The following is a 12,611-nucleotide window of genomic DNA, read 5'->3' on the forward strand; positions in this document are numbered from 1 at the left end:
TGAGAGGTTATCCATTTTGGCCGAAAAAATAGTCAGGCAAATTATCTAAATGGAAAGCAGATTCAAAATGCGTCTGGGTCAAAGGATCTGGGCATCTTCGTTCATGAATCACAGAAATTCTGTATGCAGGTACAAAATGTAACAAGAAAGGCAAAGGAATGTTAGTGTTTATTGCAAAAAGACTGAAGTATAAAAGTAAAGAATTATTGGGTGTTGATGAGACCACATCTGGAGTATTATGTCCAGATTTGGTCTCCTTATTTGAGGAAGGATGAGGTGGCATTGGAAGCAGTTCAGAGGAGGTTCACCAGATTAATTCCGGAGATGAAGAGGTTGGCTTATGAGGAGAGATTAAACAGTTGGGTTTATACTCGCTAGTATACTTAGAAGGATGAGGGGATCTGGTCGAGGTATATAAAATACTAAAAGGGATTGATAAAGTAAATGTTGACCAAGTGTTCGCCCTTGTGGCGAAATCTAAAATGATAGATCACAGTTGTAAGTTGAGAGGTGGTAGATTTAGAACGGAGATGAGGAGGAACTACTTCTCGCAGAGGGCGGTGAATTTGTGGAACTCGCTACCCTGTAGTGGAGGAGTCGGAGTCATTCAATGGTTTCAAGAGGGTGTTAGATATGTTCCTGATAAAAATAAAACAGGTTAAAAGAGATATGGGGAACAGGTATGGAGGTGGCTTTGAGACCAGGAAGAGATCAGCCATGATCTGGTTGAATGGCGGAGCAGGATCGAAGGGCTGAATTGCCTACTTCTGCTCCTAATTCCCATGTTCCTATGTAAGTATTTTTGAGATGTAGTTACTGTTGTAATATAGGAAATACGGCAGCCAATGTATACACAGAAACCCTCCCACAAACGGCAAGGTGGTAATAACCAGACAATCTATTTTTATGATATCAAGGGATGAATAAATATTGGCCAGGAGGCCAGCAATAACTCCCTTGCACTTCATTGCAGCATTTCCATAGGATCTTTTACATCCACCTGCAAGGGGAGACATGGCCTCAGTTTAGCAACTCGGTCTGAAAGATGGCACCTCCAACAGTACAGCACTCTCAGTATTGCATTGGAGTGTCAGCCTTGACTTTTGTGCTCAAATCCTGGAGCAAGACATGAACCCACAACTTTGAGACTCAGACGAAACCTTTGGGGTATTTTGGCTTAGAAAAAGATGACAAAATCCAGTCTAAGAAAGACAGATGTAAATCTTCTTTAACTATAGTTGAGGCAATGGCCCAAATCTTTTGATCAGGGTCAGAAACCTCTTTTCCAACCCTGATCAGGCAATAAGCTACCCACTTATTATGAACTGATTTTTCTGGCCAATCTTCTGATGGAGAATCCTGCAGAACTCACTAGCTGTTGTATTCTATGAGTTTAATTATGCCTACAGCGTTTTAGTGAATAGGGTAAATGTGCAAGTGGACCAGACAGGTGAGGCCAGGTGTAGGCTAGTCCGGTTAGGGCAGTGGTATTGGGAAGAGGCGGGTGGTGGCTGGGGGTGGTCAGTTGGGTCAAGTGGGAGAGGAGGGGTCATGGGAGTAGTCAAGGGGTGGGGGGAGGACAGTTGTATAGTTACCCAGGAGTTAGACCACGATTTTTCTCTCCAACAGTTCCTGGGTTATTATTCAGGAAAGTTGGAAACCGACTCTAACTCAGCGTCAAAGATATTTTCGCTGGGGCCAGGGAATTGTCCAGAAAAATTCAAACTTCCCAGATGTAGCAACTGTGATGGGAATTTCGAGGTCCCACAGCACATTTTGGGAGGTACGTCCAGTGTCTGAAGATCTGGAGACCAGAGGAACAGGCGGCACAGTAGCACAGTGGTTAGCACTGTGGCTTCACAGCGCCAGGGTCCCACGTTCGATTCCCGGCTTGGGTCACTGTGTGGAGTCTGCACGTTCGCCCCGTGTCTCCGTGGGTTTCCTCCGGGTGCTCCGGTTTCCTCCCACAAGTCCTGAAAGTCGTGCTGTTATGTAATTTGGACATTCTAAATTCCCTCTCTGTGTACCTGAACAGGCGCCGGAATATGACGGCCAGGGGCTTCTCACAGTAACTTCATTGCAGTGTTACTGTAAGCCTATTTGTGACAATAAAGATTATTAAATTAATTAAATTAAAATTAAATTAAAATCTGTGCTAATATCCAAGTTAAAAGTTAGAAAGGAACAATTAATCCTTAGAAGAGGAAGAATTAAAGATGTTTTTCTGACAAGCGGTTAACAATAACTGATAATGACACAATTACAGTGGCTGTGAAGCATATAGAAAACGGAGGAAGAAATCTGTTGTCCATGTTAATTAAAAGCATTTATGCTCACCTCACCCCACAAGCATTCCACATTTCACATACCTTCTATCAATTCCTATAGCTTGGAATTAACAGTTTAAAGCCCATTGCCATTTTGCAACAATGTACCTCAGCACCAATTCAGAAGAACTGTTATCAGTATAATATTTATTCCTTTTCCCACATCAACAATCCTGTGAATGCTCAGCAAGTGTATTAATTCTGTGTTCATTTGAGGGCACTTTGATATAGAACTGCAAATTTCATAAATCAGGCAGACTAAACTTCCTGCCCACAAGATACAACGTAATTGCACGGGATATCCCTTGACGGGTGCAGAGAGCATGCCAGGAGTAACACCAGGTGTACTGAAAATGAGGTGGCAACCTGGCGAAGCTACAATGCAGGAGTGCATACCAAACAGCAGGAGCGGCATGCGATAGATATAGCTAAGCGATCCCACAACCCATATCAAATCAAAGCTCTGTGGAGTGCCAAGCTCTGATATTTACTATATAATAAGAATTAGGAAGCGAAGCTTGACTTCTTCGACTCCAAACGTAGTGTTCAGTAATCACATCTCCAACACAAAACAGTGCCACTGTATTCCCTTTATATATTGGTACAATCTATTAAACAATCAGTGCAATCTATTAAATAATTAAAACCCCAGTTCTAACTGGCATACTAGGAAGCATCAACTCTTTCCTAATGTGGGGGACAATTAACCAACCAACTGGGGGACAACACTCCACAAATCTTCCCATCCTCAATGGTGGATATGACCTCCATCTGGCTTGCTTCCGAGGTCCCTACCAATACAGATGCAAGTCTTCAGCAATATGTTTCACTTCACGTGTTCGCAAGAAATAGCCGATGACCTGTGCTCCAGAACTTGCCACACCCTTGGACAAGCTATTTCAGTACAGCATGAAAGCAAATTACTGCAGATGCTGGAATCTGAAACGAAAGAGAAAATGCTGGAAAATCTCAGCAGGTCTGGCAGCATCTGTAGGGAGAGAAAAGAGCTAACGTTTCGAGTCCAATGACTCTTATTGGACTCGAAAAGTTAGCTCTTTTCTCTCCCTACAGCTGCTGCCAGACCTGCTGAGATTTTCCAGCATTTCCTCTGTTATTTCAGTACAGCCAAGGGGAAGGGTACAATTCTTAAACTGTCCGTCAATAAGAACATATGAAGGCTGCCTCTCAATTGTTTTCATAATACTTGGTTTCCAATATCACTTGGGACAGTTCTAGATTAATGCCCATCCAGTATAACAATTATAATACCTTCACTACTAACATGGTCAAGATTAATAACAGAACTATATTCATACCTGGGAGCTACCTGGTATGCATAGTAGTTTTATAAGGTATAAAATATTTATTAATGATGCCATCAGTGCAGTGCAGTAACATTTCAAATTTTATGGGAATCGTAGGTTACAGAAGTTAACATTGTAAAATTAATTACCGCAGCAGAAATAGATGTACTGTGCTACTTGAAGTAAATTTAGATTAATTTTAGAAAAATATCAACAAGACCACCATGCTTTAACTAAACTTTCTTAAATGATAGCTGTGCCAGTGGTATTCATTATCTTCAGATTTTATTGGCACACTTTACTGTAGTTAAACATCAGGGCTTGAGCAGTTTCATTAATTAAAACCTTTGTAAATATTTACTACTGCTCACTTGGACCATTTTAACTCATCCCATTCAATCATTTGTGCATCTTACTGTTATACAAAGTCTTGCATATTTGTCATTTTGTCAATGACAAAATTGAAAATGGTTACCAATTAACTCTTCAGGATTGAATTTCATGGGCAGATATAACAACACATTTCCTATTTGGCTATTTTTTACTACACTTCAAGATCATACGAACACCCCAAGTTCAATTTTCCTGGAGAGATTTTATTATGCCTGCTCAGTGAAAATTAGGCATTTTGTTGCAAAATCTGGAATTCATCTAAACATTTTCATATGCGACACAGACCATGTGTTCAGTGAATACACCCATGTGTAGAATTGAGAACTCACTCCTAAGCAACTTAAATAGCACCCAAAATAATACTAATTAGTGCACATTATTTACCAAATATTACAGCTACTGCAGATGTGCCCACTGAACCAAATACTAATTTTGGTGAAGTAACCATTTAAAAACAGGTGCAGCAGTTGTACAAGTGTGCTGATTAAAACAAATTTTACTGCAACTATTACCACACTTAGAAAGTGTAGGTTAGGCACCAACAAGTGGGATTTGGTAGCCATGAAGTAATCTGGTCCATAATTCAATTCCATTTTGCACATCTATTACATTTCTAAAGCTAATAATTAAAAGAAGATTGTTATGGTCTTCCTGCAGTCGGCAAGGGAAATCTTAGCTGTGCTGCAGGGGGACCATCACTCCAGCATCTAGAAGCAAGAGGCAAGATTTAAAAACAACTGAAGATTTGAATGAAGACCTCACCCAAGATCAAGGCCATCAAGCAGGTGACTGGACAGAAATAAAGGGAAAGGTAGCCTCGACGAGTCCTCCTTCAAATTACAATGCTCGAGGCCTTTAACACCACCAGCCCTGGCCTACCTCCACCTGACATCAGGTGGTCTCGTATAACTAGTCTGTGGTTCAATTATGAGTGGGCAGCATGGGAGCGGCAGCCAAGAAGAGTCCTGATAAGAAGGGGAGGAGGAGTTCAGGTCAGGGTAGTGGCACTACACCTAGTTATCCAATTCTGTCCCGTTTTCCATCATTATTCTCTCCAACTTTGGGAAGAATCGTTAAAGAAAATCTCTTCCCATAATGCAAGATAAATCAGCTTTCTAGTGGCTGCTGGTCGACTAGAATGCATTCACTACTTGATAATGACAATAATAATCCAAATGAAATAACTATTTCAATTAATAGTTGATACTTTTATAGTACTCAAGATCTCATCTACAGTAAAATTCACATTTTTCTGTCACAACATCCTTTAATTGCATACTGGTTTGTTGCACAAGAAAAAAATCTCAGCAACCTAATTTCTCAAGGAGCATGAAATTTAAAGTGCTAGCGAAAAAGGATGTTGATGGACCAAATGTAAAATCGGCCATTTCTTCCCCACACATTCACGGAAATAAGTTATATTAAATAACAGCAAGCCAACAAAACATTGATAGCCCCATTACAGTGTAGAACGGCAACAACTAATATTTGGGGCTCTTAGTTCTATTGCTTACATTGTGCGGTCAATTTCCTCTTGCCCCACAAGTCCCTGGATGACTGAGAAAGTTATATTTAAGCCAATAACAAAGAAAACTGCATTACCGGGCTGCAGTAGGCAGAATTCTCAGTTGGTTAGAAAACAACTTGAGATGATTGCTCATTCCTCTAACAGCTGTAACAACTGGTTCATTATTATATCAATGGGCTAAATTCAGGTGCATCTTAACCAACGTGCAACATTGCATGAAAATTCACTAAGTCCACGTTAGAGTAAAATGATAAACTGATCCGTGAGCAGAAATGAAAACATACAAACACTGCAGATTGATTCAACATATAAATGCACAATGTAAAAAAAAGTTCAACGGGGATATAGATCGGGATGGATCTTAGTAGGAAGAGGTACCTGGGTAGTACGTTCATTTTGCTCGACTGTACTCTCTCCGCCAGGGAGAGTGAGAGTGCGTTCCATCTCTGCAGGTCCTTTTTTTACTTCCTCTGTCAGACTGGTCAGGTTCTTTGGGGACCCCCATCCAGTCGTGAGCGAGTTGGATCCCCAGGTAGCGGAATTTATGTTGGGCTTGTTTAAACGGCAGTCCCACCACTGCTGCCCCTCCCCCTAGCGGGTTCACCATTCTCACGTTTGCTCATGTCGAGTTTGTAGCCCGAGAAGGCACCAAACTCGTTTCAGGAGCATGATGATTCCTTCCAGGCTGCTTTGTGGGTCCGAGATGTAGAGGAGCAGATCATCCGAGTAGAGTAAGACTCTATGCGCTCTTCGCCTCTTTGCACCCCCCTCCAGTTTTTTGCTGTTCTGAGTGCAATCACTAATGGTTCAATCACTAGGGCGAACAGCAGCGGCAAACATCCCTGCCTGGTGTCCCTGTGCAACTCGTGTTGTTTGTCCATACGCTCGCCATGGGAACGTTGTACAGGAGCTTGACCCATGAGGTGAATCCTGTTCTGTAACCGAGCCGCTCCAATATCTCTATGAGGTTCTTCCACTCGATTGTCGAAGGCTTTTTCTGCATCCAGGTAGACGATTACCTCTGGTGCTCTCTCCCCAGATGGGGTCATAGTCACGCTCAGCAGGCACCTGATGTTTGATGTTAGCTGTCTACCTTTGACAAAGCCTGTTTGATCCTCTGCAACCACCTCTGCTACGCAGTCTTCCAGCCTATTGGCTAGGACCTTGGCCAATATTTTGGCATCTGTGTTTAGTAGCGAGATGGGTCTGTATGAACGGCATTCAGTCTTGTCTTTGTCTTTCTTAGGTATTAGCGAGATTGAGGCTTGTGCTAGGGTAGGTGGCAATGTGCCCCTCGCCAGCGAGTCTGTGAACAGCACCCGCAGGTGCTGTCGCAAATGTTTCGTAGAAGTCCGCCAGGAACCCGTCTGGTCCCTGTGCCTTCATCGCCTGCATGGAGCTTATACGCTCTATGATCTCTCCCAGTTCTAGCGGAACTCCCAGGCCTCGTTTTCTGTCCTCCCCTCACGACTGGCATGTCTAGTCCATCGAGGAACTGTTTCATCCCCGAGTCCCCTGTGGGAGCTCTGAGGTGTACAGTCCCCGGTAAAAGTCCTTGAAGGTTTTGTTAACCTTGTCTGGGTCTGTTTCTAGCGTGCCTATTGTTGTCCCTAATTTGCGCAATCTCTCTGCTGGCTGCCTGCTTTCTCAGTTGGTGCGCCAACAGGCGGCTGGCTTTGTGAAATGAAATGAAAATCGGTTATTCTCACAAGTAGGCTTCAAATGAAGTTACTGTGAAAAGCCCCTAGTCGCCACATTCCAGCGCCTATTCGGGGAGGCTGGTACGGGAATTGAACCGTGCTGCTGGCCTGCCTTGGGCTGCTTTAAAAGCCAGCGTTTAAGCCCAGTGTGCTAAACCAGCCCCTATTGTCTCAGTGTTCGGATACAGTCCCCCGTGCCTGGTGGAGTTGGTGCACTGCTTTCCTCCTGAAAAGCAGGTCAAAGTCCATTTGTAACTTTTTCCTCTCCACCAGGAGCTTTACGGCCGGGTTCTGTGAGTATTTACGGTCTACCTCCAGTATGGAGTCGCCCAGCTGCTGTCTAGCTGCTCTCTTCTCTCTATCCCTTCGCGCTTTAAAGGTGATAATTTCCCCTCTAATCACAGCCTTTAGCGGCTCCTAGAACATGGAAGGTGAGACCTCCCAATTTTGCTTGTTTGTCGTACACTCAGCTAAGGCCTGTGATACCCTCTCGCTGAAGGCCTCTGCCCATTTCCAACCTCACATCCATATAATGTGGAGCGTGGTCGGAGATTGCGATTGCGGAGTACTCCGCCTTGATCAGCCCTGGGAGCACCGTTTTTCAGACCACAAAGAAGTCAATCTTCAAGTATACTGGGGAGAAGAAGATGAACTCCTTCGCCCCTGTGTGAGTGAACCTCTATGGGTCCACCGACACCATCTGCCCCATAAAGCGATCGAGTTCCTTCGCCATGTTCGAAGTCTTCCCCGTTTTGGGGTTCGACCTGCCTTAATTAATTCACTGGACAAATTAATCATGGCGTTTGTATGGGGGGGAAAGAATGCTAGGATCACAAAGAAGGTCCAACAGAAAACAAAATCCAGGGGAGGGCTTGCCCTCTCAAACCTACAACGCTACCACTGGGCAGCGACAGCGGAAAGTGTGATGGGATGGACAAAGGAGCCAGAATCCGATTGGGTGCGCGCGGAAGAGGCCTCCTGCAAGGAGACCTCTCTCTGGGCCCTCACCACGGCAGCACTCCCATCCCCACCCAAGAAATACTCCAGCAGCCCAGTGGTGGTAGCTACCCTCCAGACCTGGAAGCAACTACTGCAGGAATTCAGACTGACCAAAATGTCCGACAAAGCCCCCACGTGCAATACCACAGTTCGCACCAGCACCCACCGACTCCACCTTCAAAAGGTGGAGACAGGATGGGGGGACATTGACAGTCAGGGACCTATACTTTGATGGTAGGGTCACAACATTGGATGAACTGACAGAGATTCCAGCTTGCTAAAGGCAACAAACTCAGATACCTGCAGCTTAAAAACTTCCGACGGAAGGAGACAAGGACATACCCTCGACCACCACGGCAGGCATTATTAGAAGAGCTCCTGGACGCAGACATCCTAGGCAGAGGGAACTGTAGTGACGTGTACGAACGACTGCTGGAGAGGGCCGACACCGAACTGGAAGCAACAAGGAGGAAATGGGAGGAAGTTTTGGGGTTCGAAATAGGGTGGGGATTTTGGAGTGAAGCACTGCACAGGGTCAACTCCACCTCCACATGCACAAGGCTCAACCTAAAGCAGCTAAAAGTGGTACATAGAGCCCACTTGACCAGAACCCGAATGAGCAGGTTCTTTCCGGAGGTGGAGGACAGATGTGAATGGTGCCAAAGAGGCCCTGCCAAACTCGCCCACATGGTCAGGTCTTGCCCCAGACTTGCTTGGTACTGCACAGCCTTCTTCGAGGCAATGTTCAAAGTCGTGGTGATGAGGGTGGAGCCATGCCCTAAAGTGACGGTTTTTGGATATCAGAGCAGCCAGATCTCTTCATTGGGAGGAGGGTGGACGCCATTGCCTTCAGGATCGCCCGCCGTAGAATCCTGCTCGGCTGGTGGTCAGCAGCACCACCTGTGTAAATAAGGCAAGGTAGAATAACCCAGCAAGAAAGAATGGGGGGGATGGCAGTGAAGAAGGGGGGAGGGGGAAGGGGGGAGGGGAAAGGGGGGAAGGAGGGAGAACGAAAAAGGGGAGCTAGAAGGGTGAAGAGATAACAGAACAAAATGGGGGGGGGGGGGGGGGGGAGAGCACCGGGGAAGACAACAGTGGCGGCAACCACAGCACAGCGAAGAAAAACAAGAAGGAGAAACGAGCAATGGCCGATGTCGAGGCAACTGCACAAAAGAATGTAAAAAGCATTAGGGAGCATCACCCTAGTTAGATGATCTGTAAGATGGAGAGAATAGAAGAAAGGGGAGGAAAGACTCCTGCCCTGTTATATTTCCTGGTTCCTTTGTGATGTATATACTTGTATTTATAACTTGCACAAAACCTAATAAAAAACTTTTTTTTTTAATAAAGTTCAACAAACCAGTAACTTTGTGAACACTGAACAACCTAGCATGTTTAAGTCAATTGTAAAACAAAAGCAAAATACTGCAGATGCTGGAAATATGACATAAAATCTGAAAATGCTCAGCAGTCAGACAGAACCTGTGGAAAAACAGAGTAAATATTTCAGAATGATTAATACTTGCAATGGAAGAGTCATGAAGAGACAGCGAAATTAAAAATATTCTGTGTGTTAATCCTTCCAGAGAGCCTCAGTGTAGATGATTCCTAAACCCACACATGGGAAACACATAGTATTAATTTTCCACCTCTTCACAAGATAATAATGCCTGATGTTGGGACCAGTTGATGGATACCATGTGGCCATTTGGACATATGGAGTATCACATCAGAGCCTGACCTTGTCCTTATCCAGAATCCAAACATGCCTACTTTCTAGCTGGGTTACTTGTTCCAAGTTAAGTACATCAGCTAGAATGGTATTACTAGTGATCCAACCAATCTCGAGCTGGGAGGTGGGTGGTCGGAAACAGATTAAGGCAGAACATCTGATGTTCCTCACCTTCTAGAAAATTCCCCCTCTTACCTTTTCATAAGACTGCTGATCAAACATTTACAGGGAAATTCTCATTGAGCCCCTGTTAGGCATTCCACATGAGGATAGAGCAACTGAGTGGAATTTTTAGAGTTGGAGATAATGATCCCGCCAGCATGTTTAATAGTGGGCATGGTGGGAGAATATAGCAGGAGGGCCAGAAATTGGTTTCACACCAGCATGAATTTATAACAGAGCTTCTGCTGGTGGCCCCCATGGCAGATTGTAAAACCTACCAGAGAATGGCGTGAACGTCATTTGCATCCATTATGGGATGCAGATGAAGGCTCAACCACCCACATCAGATTCTCCATGATGCCAGCAGGAAACAGGCTTGCATCAAACACCTTCATACAACCTAGCATCCAGATTTTGGGACACATCTGAGCAATGCCTGGAGCAGCTGCCGGAGATCAGGATGGAGGCTGCCCGCAATCCTAGAACAACGCAGCAGAGGGTCGGGGGAGCATTTGATGGTAGACCTTCCAGATCAGGCATCCTGGAGGTGTCCATTTTGCTGCCTCAGAATGTTCCTGGAAATCTATCTTCATTTTCAGGATGTCCACCTCTTTCTTCAATAGTGGGTCAGTGATGTTGGACGCCTTTTCAACATAGTACCCAGACACAAAGGTGGATTACGCGCCATCCAGGACTGCGCTGCCACTGAATACGGCGTGAAACACCCCGGTGCATAATTAATGTGGTCAGGGCAAGAAGATTTGGAGCGTTTACCCACCAGCTGCCACTGCGATGAACACCCCACATTACCAACCCCGCCACAGCATTTAGTCTCAAATTGGGAGAGTTCTGCTCAAAGACCCATTCTGATAAAGGTTTAACAGCAGAAATATTAACATATTGCCTTGCACATTTCTAGCATTTTCTCTTCTTGAAAAAAGCTACAGCTCAGCCATCCTCTTTTGTATTCAAGGGCAAGTTAAACTAAATTAAACGTTCTATTTTGAAAAAAATAAATGACATACAATGTCAATTTCAGGGCAGCAGAGTGGCAGCGCCAGGAAGCCGGGTTCAATTCCAACTTTGGGTGACAGTCTGTATGGAGTTTGTACATTCGCCCCATGTCTGCATGTGTTTCCTCCAGGCGCTCTGGTTTCCACAGTCCAAAGATGTGCAGGTTTGATGGATTGGCCATGATAATTGCCCCTTAAGTGTCCAAGGATGTTCAGGTTAGGTTATGGGGTTACGGAGATAGGGCGGGGTGGACAGGGGTAGAGTGCTCAATCGAAGGGTCAGTGCAGACCCAATGGGCCAAATGGCCTCCTTTTGCAGTGTAGGGATTTTATAAATGCTATCCATACCTAGTACAAACAATAAATAGCAATGGTAATAGTATTAATGAAAAACAAAAGTAATTATACACAAGCAATTGGACAAAATAATGCAATAAATCTTTAAAGGTGGAACAGAAAATACAAAAATTCTGGGATCCAGACCCTAAACCTGTCTGTCTGTCTCCCTTCCTTTAAGACGCACCTTAAAACCCATTTCATTGACCAAGATTTTTAAACACTATTCCCAATATCTCCTCCTTTGGTTTGCCATTGTTTCTTGTCTGATTAAGCTTCTATTAAGTGCCTTGGGATGTTTTTCTACAATTATGTACGGTTACTGTTGCAAATCATTCATCGACAGTTAGGAGGTTTTAATAGAGCATGGTTCCAGGAATTGGTGAACTAGATTTGCCAGATGGATTCCTTATTCTACATATTTTGTTAAATAAAAATACAATCATAAGCTGGCCTATAATAGCATGAAAGGCATACAAAAATAAATCACATTTGGCAGGTAATTCAACTCAAAATTGCAGTAACTATTTTTAAAAACTGATCTAAAAGGTTAACATTTATTTTTGTTGAAGTCTTATTTCTAGTCCCACAAGCCCAACCTCTATTATTGCGTTGAAGCAATGAGTTAGACTAGATATATGTACAACCTTAGTATTTGGGCATTTAATGGTCTTCTACCCAGACCTGTTTAAGCAATCAACACATTGTTTCTGTTTCTGTCCAGTAAACAAGATAGACGGCAGAACTTTTAACATTAGTCATTTTAAAGCCATTTCTGATGTAGCGTTCTCAACGTCTAAAAGTCAGCCCATTCACATGGCATTTTGATCTCCCGAGTGTCAGATGCATGCTGAGGTTGAGGATACTGCCAGCCCAGGCAGGCCCAAGGGAGTAATGGAGGCATGCAGATGGCAATTCCGGCAAGTTAGAAGATCTGCTTCCATTTACCGCGATAAAGGCCCATTACAATTTATGGTTGTTAGAACCTCCAGTCCTCAACACCACCCACCTCCATATATTTTGTGTACCTTCAAATCGCCTATATGTACTCTATCCCCACTCACCCAGCATCCACTAGGTACAGAACCACAGAACCACATAATAACATGAGCATGTC

The 12,611-nt window shown here is 44.2% G+C and overlaps 1 protein-coding gene across 3 annotated transcripts in view; it reads right to left on the reverse strand.

Moving 5' to 3' along the window:
* ror2 (receptor tyrosine kinase-like orphan receptor 2) overlaps positions 1 to 12,611 on the reverse strand; it is a 324,120-nt gene that overhangs the window by 273,359 nt on the left and 38,150 nt on the right. The gene's annotated exons all lie outside the window — the stretch shown is intronic.

This window comes from Scyliorhinus torazame, chromosome 9, assembly GCF_047496885.1.
Source record: "Scyliorhinus torazame isolate Kashiwa2021f chromosome 9, sScyTor2.1, whole genome shotgun sequence".
NCBI classification, from domain to species: domain Eukaryota; kingdom Metazoa; phylum Chordata; class Chondrichthyes; order Carcharhiniformes; family Scyliorhinidae; genus Scyliorhinus; species Scyliorhinus torazame.